This window comes from Herpailurus yagouaroundi, unplaced genomic scaffold (assembly GCF_014898765.1).
Source record: "Herpailurus yagouaroundi ecotype Mexico unplaced genomic scaffold, PumYag 77, whole genome shotgun sequence".
Lineage (NCBI taxonomy): Eukaryota > Metazoa > Chordata > Mammalia > Carnivora > Felidae > Herpailurus > Herpailurus yagouaroundi.
This window is the reverse complement of record NW_024412388.1, coordinates 62,059,142-62,077,562: the sequence shown is the minus strand read 5'-3', so window position 1 is coordinate 62,077,562 and position 18,421 is coordinate 62,059,142. Positions and strand designations below refer to the sequence as shown.

The window sequence follows — 18,421 nt, the reverse complement described above, 5'->3', positions numbered from 1 at the left end:
TAATTATTGCTTCTATGAAAATAGGTCTTTTTTCCCTCTGTTTTTAAAATTTTCTTATTGTTTTTTGCTTTTAGCTTTCAGAAAGTTTGCCATTATTCAATGGCTTTATTTTTATATCTACTAATGATTGTCACTTTGCCACTCTGGAGTCAAATGTAAAAATAATAGCAGACCTTAAACTTTAAAATGTTTGACAAAATTTATTTTAAAGGGACTATTCATCTGTCATACTATTTATTGCTACAAGGAAAGTTAAGAACAACAAAAAAAAAAAACAAGAAAAATAACTTAAAGTTAACATATATTCACTGAATCTATATAGTGTGTAATGTCCTGGGCCTCATATAATTTCACTTTCTATAAGTTTTGTTATACTTCATGTTGTTATTTTTTGGTTTCAGGCAAATGCGTTGGCAATCAGGTCATGGCTTACAAATACTAATTCTTCATGACATTGGTTTCTTGTTCCTACACAGTTCAATAAATTAAAAAAAAAACAAACATATAGCTCTTTACTATGTTGCACTCATTAAGGTCCAACATTGATTTCATCGGTATGGTATCACAGTGTGCACTACCAGTCACCTTAACTGTAAAATGAGTTGCTTAGTCATATATCTAATGAGTAGAATTGGCCTTCATAACCACTTCTGTATTGTTATCAATCAGCTATTTACATAGGCACAAGGGAAAACGTATCACTATTTACTTTGAGACAGAGTAACAAACATCAAATTTAATTGGCCTACTAGGCACTGGAGTCATAATCTTTACACAACACTTAATGTTTTCATTACTTATCAACTCACTTATAATTATGCTACACTCACAAAAGTTAAGCAGCTAGCAAACAGAAGATCTTTCACTGCTGTTTATACAGAGATAAACAAATAGATGCAAAATGTGTTAGAGTGAATATATTAACTCACATGATTATATAGAATGTCAGTTATTCCAGTTTAGCTTTACTAATATTGCTGAAACAGATTGTGTCAGATGTGCTTACCTTTTATGAGTAAAGGTTTTATATCCTTTTATTGAGTAATTTTTTTAATGGCTTTTCTTAAGACTTTTCCAGGGTTTGTCATTGCTACCCACTACTTTTTCCCAAAGAAGTTATTCTGAGAGACATGAAGTGACTGCAATACACAGTATCGTTCATTGCTTACACTTTTTTTTTTTTCTTTTAAATTGTGCTAGGCTCTGGGCATGTAAAGATGATTAAGAGAAAAAGTTATGCCATTCCAATACCTCATGTCTTGCAGACATTTACAAATAAACTCTGTATAGAGAATATACAGTGTTTCTGAAATATCTCTAATGAAGAGAGAATGATAACCTGGGAACATGGTCTGAATACTTTGACATTTATACTATTTTTTTAAAAATTTAGGTTTATTGACCTCAGCCGTAGCAATGTCTTACTCGACACATCCCCAAAGGCAAGGGAATTAAAAGCAAAAGTGAATTACTGGGACCTTATGAAGATAAAAAGCTTCTGCACAGCAAAGGAAACAACCAACAAAACTAAAAGGCAACCAACGGAATGGGAAAAGATATTTGCAAATGACATATCGGACAAAGGGCTAGTCTCCAAAATCTATAAAGAGCTCACCAAACTCCACACCCAAAAAGCAAATAACCCAGTGAAGAAATGGGCAGAAAACATGAATAGACACTTCTCTAAAGAAGACATCCGGATGGCCAACAGGCACATGAAAAGATGTTCAGCGTCACTCCTTATCAGGGAAATACAAATCAAAACCACACTCAGATATCACCTCACGCCAGTCAGAGTGGCCAAAATGAACAAATCAGGAGACTCTAGATGCTGGAGAGGATGTGGAGAAACGGGAACCCTCTTGCACTGTTGGTGGGAATGCAAATTGGTGCAGCCGCTCTGGAAAGTAGTGTGGAGGTTCCTCAGAAAATTAAAAATAGACCTACCCTATGACCCAGCAATAGCACTGCTAGGAATTTATCCAAGGGACACAGGAGTACTGATGCATAGGGGCACTTGTACCCCAATGTTCATAGCAGCACTCTCAACAATAGCCAAATTATGGAAAGAGCCTAAATGTCCATCAACTGATGAATGGATAAAGAAATTGTGGTTTATATACACTATGGAATACTACGTGGCAATGAGAAAAAATGAAATATGGCCTTTTGTAGCAACGTGGATGGAACTGGAGAGTGTGATGCTAAGTGAAATAAGCCATACAGAGAAAGACAGATACCATATGGTTTCACTCTTATGTGGATCCTGAGAAACTTAACAGGAACCCATGGGGGAGGGGAAGGAAAAAAAAAAAAAGAGGTTAGAGTGGGAGAGAGCCAAAGCATAAGAGACTGTTGAGAACTGAGAGCAAACTGAGGGTTGATGGGGGGTGGGAGGGAGGAGAGGGTGGGTGATGGGTATTGAGGAGGGCACCTTTTGGGATGAGCACTGGGTGTTATATGGAAACCAATTTGACAATAAATTTCATATATAAATAAAAAAAATTTAGGTTTATTTATTTGTTTGAGTGAGAGAGAGAGTGTGTGTGAACAAGTGGGGGACGGGCAGAGAGAGAGAGAGAGAGAGAGAGAGAGAGAAGGAGAGAGTGAGAATCCCAAGTAGACTCTGTGTTGTCAGTGCAAGGCACCATATGGGGTTCATTCTCATGAATCCATGAGACCATGACCTGAGTCAAAATCAAGAGTTGGATGCTTAACTAACTGAGCACCCAAATGCCCCTTAATTTTAAAAAGAATGCATAGTTTGCATTTTAGTCCTTTTTCAAAAGAAAATCCAATCCAAAGTCAATAGGTAAAACATAAGATGCATAAGAATATGCCCAGTCACTCCCTCCAGAGAAGTTCTCTGTTGCAGACAGAAACTCCTTAGCACCATCCTGATTCCATCCCATCTGTGTTATGTATAAAAAATATTTCAAATTACCTAGGTGATTGCTTAACTATTTAAAAAATATATCTACCCCAAAGAGCTTTGAAAGTTGAGCCACATTTATTTCATAGCTTTGTTTACCCCCAAGGTATAACTGAATATACCCACAGATGTGTGCCTTGATTTAGAAACACTGTGGTCTCAGTGTAATAAGTATAATGTATTTAAGGACATGATACTGACAGGCACAGAGGAGAAATATTGAAATTAGAATAGAAAGAATTAGGGAAGAATGTATTGAGATGTAGTCCCAGAAGAATTTTTGATAAATCAACACTTATGAAACACTTTTGGTCCTATGATATAATAGTGACTAAAAAAGCAGACATAGATCTTGCTTTCATGAAGTTTATAATATGTTATAGGAAACAAGAGATAATGGCTAAGAATTTTCTCAAGTTGATGAAAGACATCAAGTCATTAATTGAAGAAACCCTATGAACTCCAAGGAATAAAAATAAATTCTCACCTGGGTGAAACATAGTAAATTAGTTTCAAAACAAAAACAAAGATAAAACTTTAAAACAGCCAGAAGAAAAAAAAAAAAGACATGTTTTTATAGAAACAGCAATTATGCTAAGAGCTGATTTAGCAATAGGAAAAAAAGAAAGTAGAACACAAAGGAATATCAATTATAAATATCTGAAGGATAATGGCTGCTAACCAAAACTTTTAAAATAGAAATACCTTCTAAGAATGAGGATGAAAAAAGACATTACAGGAAAACAAAAGCTGAGAAAATTAATTACTAACAGACTCACATTTAAGGAAATAATAGAAAATGTGCTTCAGACAGGAAATTAGTCCAAACATGTATTAGTTAGCTTGCACTGCCAAAACAAAATACCTTAAGACAGGGTGGCTTAAAAAGCAGAAATTTATTTTTCACAATTCTACAGCCTTAAGAAGTCTAAGGTCAAAGTGCTGGCCAATTCAGTTTCTGGTGAGAGTTTTCTTCCTGGCTTGTACCCAGTGCTTTCTCCCTGTATATTCACATAGTCTTTCTTCAGTGAGTGTGTGTGGAGAGAGGGAGAGCTCTCTGGTGTCTCTTAGGACACTAATCCCCTCATGAGGGCTCCACCCTCATGACCTCATCTAACTCTAGGTACCTCCCAAAGGCCTCAACTCCAAATATCATCAAATTGGAGATTAGGACTTCAACAAGTTAATCCTGGGGGGACATAAACATTCAATCTATAATAAGATGGAAGATAAAAATGTGGGCAAAATGAATTATGAAAAGTTTAAATATATAGTTATTGACCTTATAAAAGAATAATAATGGGGGCACCTCGGTGGCTCAGTTGGTTAACCTTCCAACTTCAGCTCAGGTCACAATCTCACGGTTTGTGAATTCAAGCCTCTCATCAGGCTCTGTGCTGACAGCTTGGAGACTGGAGCCTGCTTCAGATTCTGTGTCTCCCTCTCTCTCTGTCCCTCCCCTGCTCATGCTCCATTCCCCCCCCCCCCCCACCAAATAAACATTACAAAATAAAATCTTAAAAAAAAAAAGAATAACTGTGGTTTCAGTGTTCTACAATATGTGTAGAATTAAAATACATGATACCAATGGCATAAAAGTCCAGTAAGAAATAAATGAAATTATAGTGTTCAAAGGTCTTTGAATTGTCTAGAAAAAAGGTATGAATGACAATGTTGGGCTTTGATAATTCAAAATTTGTTTTATTTTCCAGATTAATCATTAAGAGAATAGTAAAGAAATATATAACTTTCAAGAAATAGATGGAGGAAGTACAATGATAAGTAATGCTAACTCAAGCAAAAACTCGAGAGGAGACAAAAAATATAGAACACATAAATCAAATAGAAACAGTAAGATGATAGATTTAAATACTCATAGTAATTATGTTAAATGTAAATTGATTAATTTCACTTAAAATGCAAAGATTGGCAGACAAAAATTTTTTTAAATCCTGTTTGCAGGAGGTTCTAAAAGATCAAAGTAAAATACAGAAAAAAATGTATCGAAGAAAGAATATCCAATGGAAAAAACTCTCTTCAGCAAATGGTGTTGGAAAAACTAGACAGCAACATGCAGAAGAATGAGCCTGGACCAATTTCTTATACCATACACAAAAATAAACTCAAAATGGATGAAAGACCTAAATGTAAGACAGGACCAAATCAAAATCCTAGAAAACAGGTAAAAACCTCTTTAACCTCAGCTGCAGCAACTTCTTACTAAACAGGTCTCTAGAGTCAAGGGAAACAAAAGCAAAAATGAACTATTGGGACCTCATCAAGATAAAAACCTTATGCACTGCAAAGGAAATGATCAACAAAACTAAAAGGCAAACAATGGAATGAGAGAAGATATTTACAAAGGATATCAGGTAAAGGGTTAGTATCCAAAATCTATAAAGAACTAATCAAACTCAACATCCAAACAACAAGTAATCCAACGAAGAAATGGGCAAAAGACACTTTTCCAAAGAATGTATCCAAATGGCTAACAGACACATGAAAAGATGCTCAACATCACTCAACATCAGGGAAAAACAAATCAATCACAACGAGATATGGCCCCACACCTGCCAGAGTGGCTAAAATGAACAACTCAGGAAATAACAGATGTTGGCAAGGATGCAAAGAAAAGTGAACCCTTTTTCACTGCTGGTGGGAATCCAAACTGGTGCAGCCACTCTGGAAAGCAGTATGGAGGTTCCTCAAAAAATTAAAAATAGAGCTACCCTATGACCCAGTAATTTCACTATTAGGTATTTATCCAAAGGATACAAAAATACTGATATGAAGGGGTATAAGCACCCCAGTGTTTATAGCATCACTATCAACAATAGTCAAATTATGGAAAGAGCCCTAATGTCCATCAATGGATGGACATTAATGGATAAAGAAAACTGATTAATGGGTAAAGAAAACTGTATAAAATAAAAAGTATAAATGGATAATAAAAAATGGATAAATAAAATATGTGACACAATGATTCATGAAAACATGGAAAAATTAGGTAAGTCTACAATTGTGATAGGATATTTTAACATTCTTTATTTGTAACTAATAGAATAAACAGTGTGGATATAGAAGATTTTCACAACATAATTTATAAACTTGACCTAATGTACAAAGCATAAAGTACTTGAGAACTGAAGAATATACATTCTTTTCAAATGTATATGAAACCTTTACAAAAAGTAACAAATATCCATAAATTTCAAAAATTAATCTGAGTGTATACTTTGTTCAAAAGTCAATTAATCTAGAAATCAATAAAAAAATAATATAAGAAATATGTCTATAGTCAAGGAAGTAATGAAATATTTTTAGCAGAATAATAAAATTAACGTACATTAAAACTTATGAAATTAGACTAATTGAGATCATTCAAAATCAATGATCTAATAATACAAATATTTTAGAAAAATATAATATTTCAGAATATAGAAAAAAGAAAATAATAAAGCTGAGCATAGACATTAACAACTTAGAAAATAAACATGTAAAGGGATCAACAAATCCCAGAGCTTTTTTGAAAGGACTAATAACACTGACAAACTCTGGTGAGGCTAATAAAAAGCAATAAATACACACACATGGTGCACTTGGGTGGCTCAGTTGGTTCAGCGTCCAACTCTTGATTTTGGCTCAGGTCAAGATCTCATGGTTTGTGGGATTGAGCCCCGCATCAGTCTTTGCATGGAGTCTCCTTGAGATTCTCTCTCTCCCTGCCTTTCTGCCCCTCCCCAGCTCATGCTCTCTCTTTCTCTCAAAATAAATAAATAAATAAACATTTTTTAAAAATTAAAAATACACACATACATACACAATATAAGGATTAAAAAATGTAACATTATTATAGATTCTAATGATATTAAAATGATAAATAACAAGAACACTTATGATGTATGTTTAAATTTTTAGATAAAATTGAAAAATTCCTAAAAGACAACTGCTATGGTAAGAAATGGAAAATTTAAGAAATTAAATTTATAATTAAAGCACTAGAAAATTATCACAAGGAAAACTTAAGTCCCAGATTAATCCGCTGACAGATGAAACTAAATACTTTCAGAAAATGGAAATAGAGAAAAAGACTCCCAATTATTTTATGAGATCAGAATAACCACAGTAACAATAATAATAGTGACACTACAACAAAGAAAAATTATAGAACAATATTATTAATAAACATAGATTTTTAAGGAATCTAAATAAATTAGTGGCAAACCAAATGTGGTTATTATATAAAAAGAATAATAGTGTCAGTGCCAAAAGAAGGATAGAAAAGCAAATTGATTTAACATTTGAATATATATCAATACTATACAAAATATTAACAAAATAATGGATACAACTAATGTAATCAGTCTAATAGTTGAAAAAATAAAATTTAATACTTGTCTATGATTAACATACTAGACACAGAAGGAAACTGTTAATTAGATAAAAGGTATCACTAGAACCCTACAGTAAACATTATACCTAATTTTGAATTATTGAAAGCTTTTTCTTTGAGATTGGAACAAAATGTAGATGTCTGTTATTTTCTTATCCATACAACGTTGTATTTGGTGTCCTAGCTGTACCAATAAATCAGGAAAATAAAAATAGAATTATAATTATTGAAAGGAAGTAATTAATTTTGTCATTATTTACAGGCAACATCGTTTATGTGGAAAATCCAAAAGCCTCTACAAAAAACTACTAAAACCAATAACTGAATTTATTAAGGTCCTAGATACAAGTAAATACCCCAAATTAACTATATTTCTATACAGATTAATAGAAACTGAAATTTTAAAACAGATATAATTTACAATAGCATTAAAAAACCCACGTAGGAATAAATCTAACAAAAAAAGTCAAAGTTTTCTGTACTGAAAACTATAAGACATTAATATGATAAATTAAAGAAAAGCTTAGTAAATGGAGGAATATACCATATTAATGGATTGGAAACTTCAATATTGTCAAAATGTCAATTCTCCCCAAATTTATCAACAGATTTAATGGCATTCCAATGAAGTGTTTTCTTGTTGTTGTTGTTGTTGAAAGTTGCAAATGTGGTGAAAGTTTACACTGAAATACCAGCAACCACATATTATGAAGTCAACTTTGAGTAAGAATAGGAAAGCTAAGGCTTGCATTATCAGCCATGAAGACACAAAGAATAATTATCATATGATTATTTCTAGAATGCTCAAAAAATAGGCAAATTTACACTCACTGTTTAAAGATGCATGCTTAGGTAGTGAAAATTTTCACAGTATTCATTATATAAGTCATATCAGTGCTTTCCTTTGGAGGAGTGGTAAGAGTATACACTAATTGGATAAGGGCATGAGTTTCTGCATGCAAAATTCTACGTCTTATGTGGTGGGTACATGAGTGATAAACTGTCCATTTCTGCTTTGTGTGCATTTCTGTGTTGTTTCATATTTCACGAGAAAAACATTTTCCAAAGATCTACTCAGACAAAAGCACATATAAGTATCTTCTAAGATTGGTGCTTTGGAGGAAAGCAATATCATACTATGATAAAACCTAACAACTAAAGGAAGTAAACCTTGAATGTAAGCTTGGAAGGGAGAATACAACATAAGTAAGGCTGGAAAGTGGATATAATGGATAATATCCCAGTCTGAGGAAAAGCGTGTGGAAGAGGGCCCAGTAGTGGGAGACAGCATAGACATTCACAGAACTGAATAAGCCCAGTGTGCCTGGAGCATGGAGAAGTGCAAGAGCTATGCATATTGAGGTGTACATGGTTGACCAGGCTATCAAGAGGTTTACAGGTCAGGTTAATCTTATGAGCAAAGTAGCTATTGAAGGTTAATAGTGGGGTTTGTTGGAGGCTATCAGATTGATATTTGAAAAAGTTAACTGGGAGTACCTGGCTGGCTCAGTCAGTAGAACATGCAAATCTCAACCTCGTTGTCATGAGTTCAAGCCCCACATTGGGGGTAGAGATTATTTAAATAAATAAATATTTAAAAAAAAAAAAAAAACTAAATCTGGTTGTAGTGTGAAGACTGGATCCAAATGCTGCAGAACCTCTTCCAGGGGCCTAGTTACTAGTCTATTGAAAAAGTCTTGGTGAGCATTGCGAGGATACTGGCCTGTGGTGGTGCCAGTAGGAATGGTGAGAAGTGAATAGAGATACGTGGGAGTTCTAAGTTTAGAGGCAAGCTAGTGAAGATTGTGTTCCTGGGAAATAATGCCTGGTATAATACTAAGTGCTAAATCCATTTTCTTTCAGGGGATTACAAGCTTCAGTAAAGGAAACAGTAACAATCTGGCTAATAGCCAGTTGCATTTCTATCATTAGGAAAACAGTATTGTACGCACATATTTCTTCTGCCTGTTCCAATTAGGACTTGTTAGGCTATATTAAGCAAACTAGTTTCTTGTTGGTAGATGCAGTGTGGTCCCTATATCCCCAGTATGATTATACACAAATAGACATTTTTTGCTGTGTGACTTACAACAGTTAAAAATGCAGGGGCACCTGGGTCAGTTAAGTGTCTCACTATGGCTCAGGTCATGATCTCAGGCTTTGTGAGTTCTAGCCCCACATCAGGCTTGCTGCTGTCAGCATGGAGCCCACTTCGGATCCTCTGTCTCCCTCCTTCTATGCCCCTCCCCCACCCGTGCTCTCTCTCAAAAATAGAATACATGTTTAAAAAAATGCATATGACCTGACTCTTCTCTCCTTCTGCATTTTCTTCCTTAGTCACAAACATCTTGCTTCCCACTGCTTGACACCAAAGAGTCTGCTTAATCAATTACCCCTTGTTCACCATATATAATGAATAGCTAGTGAAATTTCATTTGAAAAGTTGTTACCTTTGAGTCAGAGTTGCCTCAGCAGGTGTCTGGGAATCAAACTTTGTATTCTGCTTTAACTGGAATGACTCATTTCACTGCTCTTTGACTCAGTTTTTACTCCTTTCATCATTTACATTGTACAGTGATCAACATCACAGAGTTTTTTTAAAGTGAGATGTGTACAAGTGCTATGGAAATGCCCCCTGATCACAATCCGTGATCACAACAGATCCCAAAGATCTGGTGCAGCTTGCCATCCTGGTGCATGCAGAGAAAGTGATCAATAGAACTGCAATGGTTTCACCAGGCACAAAAATCCAGTCGGTAAAAATCTACAATTTTACTCCTACATGCAGACTTTTCATCACAGCTTTGTCCCAATCATTTGCATAAAAAGGCTTCTGCTTGTTGCCCTGTGGTAGAAGGAATCAGATTAAAGTGGTTAAAATAAAGGTAAGCTACCACTGCAAATATACTCCTTAAGGGAGAACAAAGTCCTTGCAGTGTGCAGGTATTGGACCCACACCTTACAACAGTTTTTGAACTGAAGCGAGCTATTTGTTCCTAAGATGTATATTAATAAGTGAAGGATGGAACAATTTATTGGACTTCAACTCTTCCTTTTAAGTTATTGCCTAATCATTATTCACTATATGAACACATAAGAAAAATTAAATAATTCATAAATAATGCTTTGAGAGACACATTGTTCAAAAAGAGCAGACATACTTTTGTCATTTCATGTAAGGGATTTCTGAAGTATATTCCTTAAAGAAAATAAAATATTAACAAGAAATGTAGTGGGTTACTGAATACTTTTATTCTAAGTCCTCTGATATTTCTCTCCAGCGCTATTTAAAGGTTACTTTTTCCACTTTGACACCTTTGTGCTTCTAGTTTTCTTAACCGTTCTCTCTGGGCAGTAGTTTTTCTGGTCAAATTGAAAAATTTCCTCCTCACCGTCTATTTCTGCTAGTACCGCTAGTTCATATAGATTCTTGGATTTTTTCCCCATTTCCTCTGTATTCAGTTTGTCATAAATGCATTTCGAGAAATATTTTGCGCTTTGGTTGACCGCGTACAATATGCTCAATCAAGGCAAAGACTCACTTCCAGTGAGAGTCATGGACCTCAGCTCATTCTTCCCTTTCCAACACTGCATGCTGTCACAGAAATTCATGTCAATAAATTGTCCATTAGTGGCTGCACAGGGTTATGAGATCTGTTGTGATCTGGGTACTTCTTCTCATGGGATAGTGTGAAATCAACAATGCATTCTGAAGATGACTCAAATCTATATTTTAGTTTCAGACTTTTTACTGTTTTTGTTGCTTATTTGCTGATCTATATTCCTTTAGCAAAAACACCCTTTAAAGCTGAATATTACATATAAGTTTGTTTAAATTGTGTTTAGACTCTACTATATCTACATATTTTAACACGGAGTATAACATCAAATTGTCAATATACTTATGATGCTATAATACTATAACAAATTATCAACCTCATTTACTTTGTGGTATTTTGTTTTGTAATTATAGAATGATGGTAGACAGTGGCTTGTGGGTAACCCATTTCCATTCTGGGAATTTTAAGTACCATTCACTTAAAATTTAAAATTCAGTCATTCATAAAAAATGTGAAATGTGGTTTTATCTTTTGTTTAAACTCTCTATTGGGTATGAGAATTTTTACATTGCTGTGTTTTGGCTGTGACTGGCCTAATTTTTAAAACAAAAAAATATATATTAAGTGTATTAATATACTTATATAATCCTACTCTCATGTCTGTGCTTTTTGATTCAAAGGCTGACTATTCAGTCTTATAAATGTAGCTGAGGATCACATAATTTGTAAACAACAATGCAGAGTGTGTTGGATTGAATTGCATGAAATGCTATAATGGAGTTGTAGATATTCCCAAAGATGTTTTTCTTTAAAATTTAAACCTTGAATTTAGAGGAGCCTGGGGCTCTTAGGTTCACACTTTAGTTAAAGGAGCAAGGTGATAAAAGATGAAAAGTCTTCATTACTATTACTGCCAGAATAACTGTGTTTTTAAGCAGTTCACTTTCCAGTAAGAGTAATATTGAATATTTTGAGTCTCAAAACTCCAATTCAAAAGTTAATTCCTTGGCTTCTGTTTCAATGGGACAAATGCAGTTTTCAATCATCATTTTGTTTATTTATTTAAAACCTCTTTTCTAGGGGCGCCTGGGTGGCGCAGTCGGTTAAGCGTCCGACTTCAGCCAGGTCACGATCTCGCGGTCCGGGAGTTCGAGCCCCGCGTCGGGCTCTGGGCTGATGGCTCAGAGCCTGGACCCTGTTTCTGATTCTGTGTCTCCCTCTCTCTCTGCCCCCTCCCCCGTTCATGCTCTGTCTCTCTCTGTCCCAAAAATAAATAAACGTTGAAAAAAAAAATCAAACAAACAAACAAACAAAAAAACCTCTTTTCTTACTCAAGATTCAAATGCAAATGTCAAGAACAGTGACTCTTCTATCCCCCTCCCCCACCACTCCTTAAAGGTAACAGAAATGTGAGGCATGAGGAAGGAATGAGTTGGGGCAGGTAATCACAAGACATGCACTTCTTTCGATGATGAATTTCAGCCAAGAAGTTAGATTAGTGCTTATGTGCTTCCTATTGGAGTCCGTGACTGCCTTGTGCTCTCAGCAGTACTTCCATTTTTGCCTTCTTTAAACGGAAGGTTCATGAAAAAAGACAGTATATATGGATGATTTATTATGGCCTGGAAAAGGTCACTTTGGGAATAAATTACTAATTTTTTTTTTTTTCCTGAGCATTCACCATTTAAGCAGTTTCAACTAACATTCAGATAGCCATTTAAGAATCTGACTTTGGCAGCCTTTTAAGGAGTACTTATTTCAAAAAGAACATGCTTTAATTTCTACTTATTTGCATATGAAGTTTTGGTATTCAGTAATTCTGATATTGTTTCTAGTTTTGCATTCTATTTTCTTTCAGTTTGCCAACACCCTTCCCCGCCCCCCCCCCCCCCCAGTTGGACTTGAACTTTTTATAAACAAGGTACCTGCCTCTGGCAGCTCCTCTGGCTTTATTTTATATCTCCTCCCATTTTGTTCTGCCAGAGACTTCTGGATCCAGTTGTGGTTATTCACAGAATGTCCCTGATAGGCTGGCTCCCATTCTCTTTGGAGAGGGGATGCTAATTTAAGTAATGCTTTCATTTATTGCTGTCCCCATTTGAGAGTATCACTTAGTGAAAAACTTGCACAGAGGTACAATTTCCTCCCAATTCAGTTATTGTTTCCACAGCTGGTACAATTTTACTTTCGCCTTCAAACTGACTTGAATTATGTCCTTTTATTAGCTATGCTTTTACTCTCCTATTGCAATGGTATGATAACAATCACATAAATGGGATGTAGCATGACATTACTGTTTAAATATTATTTTGACTAAACATGTACCAATATAAATTATACAAGCCATAAGCATAGAACTAGTGCGATAATTTTGAAGGAAAATGTGAATGGTGAATGGAACTCCCTTTGTCTTTGTAGTATAAAGAATTGGTATTTGAAAAAAATGTCAGAAGAGTTTTATGATCTTGAAATAGTACCTTCCAGAGTGGAGATTATTTTTAAAGGGGTAAAAAAAAATACACATTTTAGATGTTAAAAGTGCTTTTGAGCCCTGTACATTAGGCAGTAGTTCAAATGGCTTACATTATTTCCTAGACCTGGCTTACCTTATTTCCTAGACCTACACCTCAGAGCCAAGGGTAGTAGAGGTCATCGTTCACTCATATTAGACTCAACCAGCTGTTACTTTTTTTAAATTTTTGATCATAAATCATCATTCTTTGGACTGCCCATTCTGTGCTTGCATAAATCGGACCTAATAAGAGAAAAGGCTTCCAATGTGTCCCAGATAGTATGTCTCAAATGTGGTTTCAGGTGACTGGAGAAACATTGAACTCATATCCTCCATATCTCAAATAACAATTTGTGGCTACTGTGCTCTAATGTGTTGATGGAAAGAGCCCTTTATCCAGACCTAAACCACAGACAAGATGGTATTGTGCCCCTGAAGTCATGTAAAAGTGGAATCTCTGTCAACGTGAATCAGACTCACTTCTCAGCAATACAGCTAAAGGTTTGTGCGGGGCACTCATGCAGAAAAAGCAAAATCCCACTTTCAGCTGGGGAGTGTGTGAATGTAACACATCCAGTCTCTGTGTATTCATATGGATGAAATAAACCAGGAGACAGTGCTTGCTGTTGATGGCATTCTCATTTAGGGGCTTTGCTTTTCCTGTGCCGATAAATTTTGCAGAGCATAAAGCCAGGCGTCCTTTGGATGCAAATGATTTATGAAGGTTAATTCTTTGGAGGAGGGCTGACTCCACAGTATGTTTTGTGCGAGGTCACCCACCATCTTTTAAATTCTATGTGTGTGTTAATTGCAGCAATTTGAATTATTTTATTTAAATTGTCAGTGAAATTGTAGCAATTATAACAGCATGAACTGTTTCTGTTTGCTTTTTTCTCTGCTGCATATGCCATTCTGGACTCTACCAGGTTAACTTTACTAGTGCTGTAATTTACTCCTCAACGTTCACATCTTCAGGTTTTCCAGAGGATTGGTGTCAGCACCATAAGACTGACTTATTTTTGCACGTAACTTGGTGCTACGTAAAGCCTCAGCTATCTTCAAATGGCATGCACCGTTTTCTTTCAATGGTCATGTGCTAAAATTCCTATGTTTTATATATATATATATTTTAATTTTTTTTTAACGTTTATTTATTTTTTTGGGACAGAGAGAGACAGAGCATGAACGGGGGAGGGGCAGAGAGAGAGGGAGACACAGAATCAGAAACAGGGTCCAGGCTCTGAGCCATCAGCCCAGAGCCCGACGCGGGGCTCGAACTCACGGACCGCGAGATCGTGACCTGGCTGAAGTCGGACGCCTAACCGACTGCACCACCCAGGAGCCCCTGTTTTATATTTTTAACGTTAATGTCTGGCATGAGACTTGAAGTCTCCAAGTCTGAGTCTTTGTCGTGGACAGCAGCTCTTATCCTAAGTGCAATGCACAAAGGTACATAGGAAAACTCTTTAGGAGCTTTTCATTCTTGATAGAAAAAATTTGCACACAATTCTGATCTACAGGCTTCTTCCTAAGAATACACATTTGCAAAAAGAAGTTAATATAACTGCATCCCTCCCCCAACCTTCCCCCACACATTAAATCCCATTTTCTAACCATATACTTGGAGAGTAAATGCCCTGGTCCCATAACTGTGTTTATATGTTTGAGGAAAGAGGTAAGAACTACTTCCTTCAAGTGTTTTTCTCCTTATGACTTGAAGGACTCATTTCTTTCTTCCCCCTGCAATGTGAGTTTTCTTTCTTGTGTGATGAACAAAACTTGATGTCTAAAAGAAGACCAGCAGGAGTTCATCTTCAATAGCTTGTTCTTCATAGTAGCAGAGTGGAATTTAAATATCCTTCTAATAAGTTACAGGAAGACTATGAATACCCTGTCAAACACAGAAACCATGAACATTCTTAAGAGATGCAAAGGGATTTATTATAATGGCACTTGCCTTGGTTCACCCATGGCATTCTCCACAGTATCGTAAATCTTACAAATTCTTCCTCACAATCTCCTTTTATCTATAATGCTTTTCTGTAAAAATATGTTGCAGTGGGGCACCTGGGTGGCTCAGTTGGTTAAATGCCCTACTTTGGCTCAGGTCATGATCTCACTGTCTGTGGGTTTGAGTCCTGCATTGGGCTTTGTGCTGACAGCTCAGAGCCTGGAGCCTGCTTCGGATTCTGTGTCTCTCTCTCTCTCTGTCTCTCTGCCCCTCCCCTGCACTCACTCTGTCTCTCTCTGTCTCAAAAATTAATAAACATTAAAAAAATTTCTAAGTATGTTGCATTTTTACAGGTAAGAACACATTAGGAATATTCAGAATATTTGGTATGTACACCTAACAAGTCAATAACTATTTTTTAGAGTGTGACCTTTCAAATATTACTGTAAACTGTAAATGTAATTAACTCACAAACACACAAGTATAAATTCACAAACCTGTAGGTCCCATCTATATATAATTTATTATAATTCAATTATATAGGTTGCTAAGAAGCATTTAGCTATTCTAGATTGAAATCTTGGTCAAATTTTTTTATAAGGAGGTACATATTTAATTTTTTATGCCAGTTTTTCTAATGTCAAGATTATTATCACCAAGATCTCTACCAAACTTTCCATAGCAACAGGGTAGGCACAGCTCTGAGGACCCAATCTGTAAAATGTGTCACTATCACTAATCACAGTCTGACACTCTAAAGATCAGTTTACTATGAAAATGAATCTCAGGAGTCTAGACCAGACAGAGAATGATTCATGATTGCAAAATGAAATGCCACATTGTTTCACTGATTGTAATTAACTTTTTCCTGGTACCAACTAGCAACAGCCTGGGAAGTCACATGGTGTGTGGCTATATCCTTGATCTTGTTGATTAGAGTTAGAGGAACAGAGGCATCCTTTCTCCTAGACCACACATGTGCTTAAACTGGGGGACTCTGAGGAGAACTTCTTGTGGACACGAAAGTCTGGAACTAGTTTCCTTAACGAATAGTCTTTCTGGATGCAAGGCTTTGGGCCATAGAAGTGACTACCTTTGTTGTCTGTTAGTTACAGTTCTGCTTGTTTGTTTTCTAAGGGAAATCTTGATTGCACACCTAATTGTGGAGCAGAAATCAAATGGACCCATGCGAGATTCTCTTGTTGCTGCAGATCTCCAAGTAATTATGAAAGGTAATTACGTACGCTGTGGCCATTTTTCATATGGTGCCCTTGCTAGATTTGATCCAGTGCAAGCACAGGAGACCAACAGAGATATTGCCTTTCTTTATTCTTCCTTAATTTTAATAAAGGAAACTGGTGGTTTCTGTACTTCAGTTTATGACTTCATGCTTATTTTAACAGTCATCACAATGATATTGTCTCCCGTTGAATTTTCCCCCTACTGAAAATTTTGCTTTTCTTAAAATAAGAAATTCTAGTACACCCTAGAGAAGAATAATGTTCCATAGTACGGTATTAAGACCACCAAATCTAAGAGATGCTTCACTTCCTTACCTTTATACTGGGAAAGTTCATTGCTTGATCTCTCTGAATCCCTAAAGCTTTTATAACTCATACCATATGTTTCATCACTTAATTATACACTGCATGTTTCAGTTGTTTATGCAGTGATACTCAAAACAGGGACTGGACCAGAGGATACTTTCTAATGACCCAGAGCACTGGGACTTTTTCCTGGGCCCTCAATATGTACTTAAGTAATTAATGCTTGATGATTTTTAACCTAAACTCTGTTTATTATTTGTCTGGTTGAAACATAAATATCTATTATTATTATTATTATTATTATTATTATTATTATTATTGGAACACATAGAGATATAGTTAAAAGAATAAAAGATGCATAGAAGCATTTTATTTTATATATTTATATACTGATACATATAAATATCGATTAGTATATATCAGTAGGTAAATTACATGACCTATTAAAAGAGGAAGGGAAAGAATGATGGCATTTTTCATTTGTAAGAGACTTCTGACAGCAGAGTTCTGGTTTCTGGCATGTAGAGGTAGTATTTTTACTTGAAAAACTAGTCAACCAAAAGCAAATCCTTAAGTAATAGGTTTTAAAGTTAGCAGAACTGGGTTTAAGTCCCTCTGCAGTTGCTTAATATATTTGTGATCTTGTAAAAAGCTGTTTATTTATTCTTTGGTTGAGTCTCATTCTCTTTTCATGTAGAGAGAAGAAAATGCTCTCTCTTGGGTTTGCTAAGCAGGGGCAGTACCTAAACATATGTGAAAATGTCTCTCATAGCACCTGGGGTCTGACAGGGTTCAGTTAACTTCCTTACTGGAAAAATATCAGGGACATGAGAAAAAGGATATTGACTAATATATTCCATTGTTTTATACAGTTTTGTGTGATTTCACAATTTTGACATAAAATAGTCAGATTTTTTATTTGCGCTGTGATATTCTGTTTATTTCCTAATTTCCTCAACACATGTAGGCTTAGAAAGCTGAGACTATAGGGGCGCCTGGGTGGCGCAGTCGGTTAAGCGTCCGACTTTAGCCAGGTCACGATCTCGCAGTCCGTGAGTTCGAGCCCCGCGTCAGGCTCTGGGCTGATGGTTCGGAGCCTGGAGCCTGTTTCTGATTCTGTGTCTCCCTCTCTCTCTGCCCCTCCCCCGTTCATGCTCTGTCTCTCTCTGTCCCAAAAATAAATAAACGTTGAAGAAAAAAATTTTAAAAAAGAAAGCTGAGACTATATATGAGACTTTGCATGAAAGAATTCCCTAAGACAACTTTCAATGAAGCAGAAGATAGCAATTTTGAATACTGTCCTTTTTGAAAAGAACAAAGAAATAAAAGTCACACAAATCACTCCCTTATACCATATTTTAATTTTATACTCGTGAATTTAATGTATTAAAATTTCAGAAAATTATATAAATTACTGGTATTTCAATGAATAAACATTTTTAGTGTTTAGTTACAAGAGTTCACACTTCATAATCTATTGAATTTCCTAACACGATAACTGTACTCCCTCGTAAAATAAATTAGAA

General features: G+C 35.6%; 1 long non-coding RNA gene across 1 annotated transcript in view; it reads left to right on the top strand.

Annotated features, from left to right (window-relative positions):
* LOC121027315 (uncharacterized) overlaps nt 1-16,581 on the top strand; it is a 79,749-nt gene extending 63,168 nt beyond the window's left edge. The window contains exon 3 of the long non-coding RNA XR_005788662.1: nt 16,486-16,581. This is a non-coding gene — a long non-coding RNA (uncharacterized LOC121027315). The remainder of the gene's footprint in view (nt 1-16,485) is intronic.
* The last annotated feature ends 1,840 nt before the right edge of the window (nt 16,582-18,421 follow it).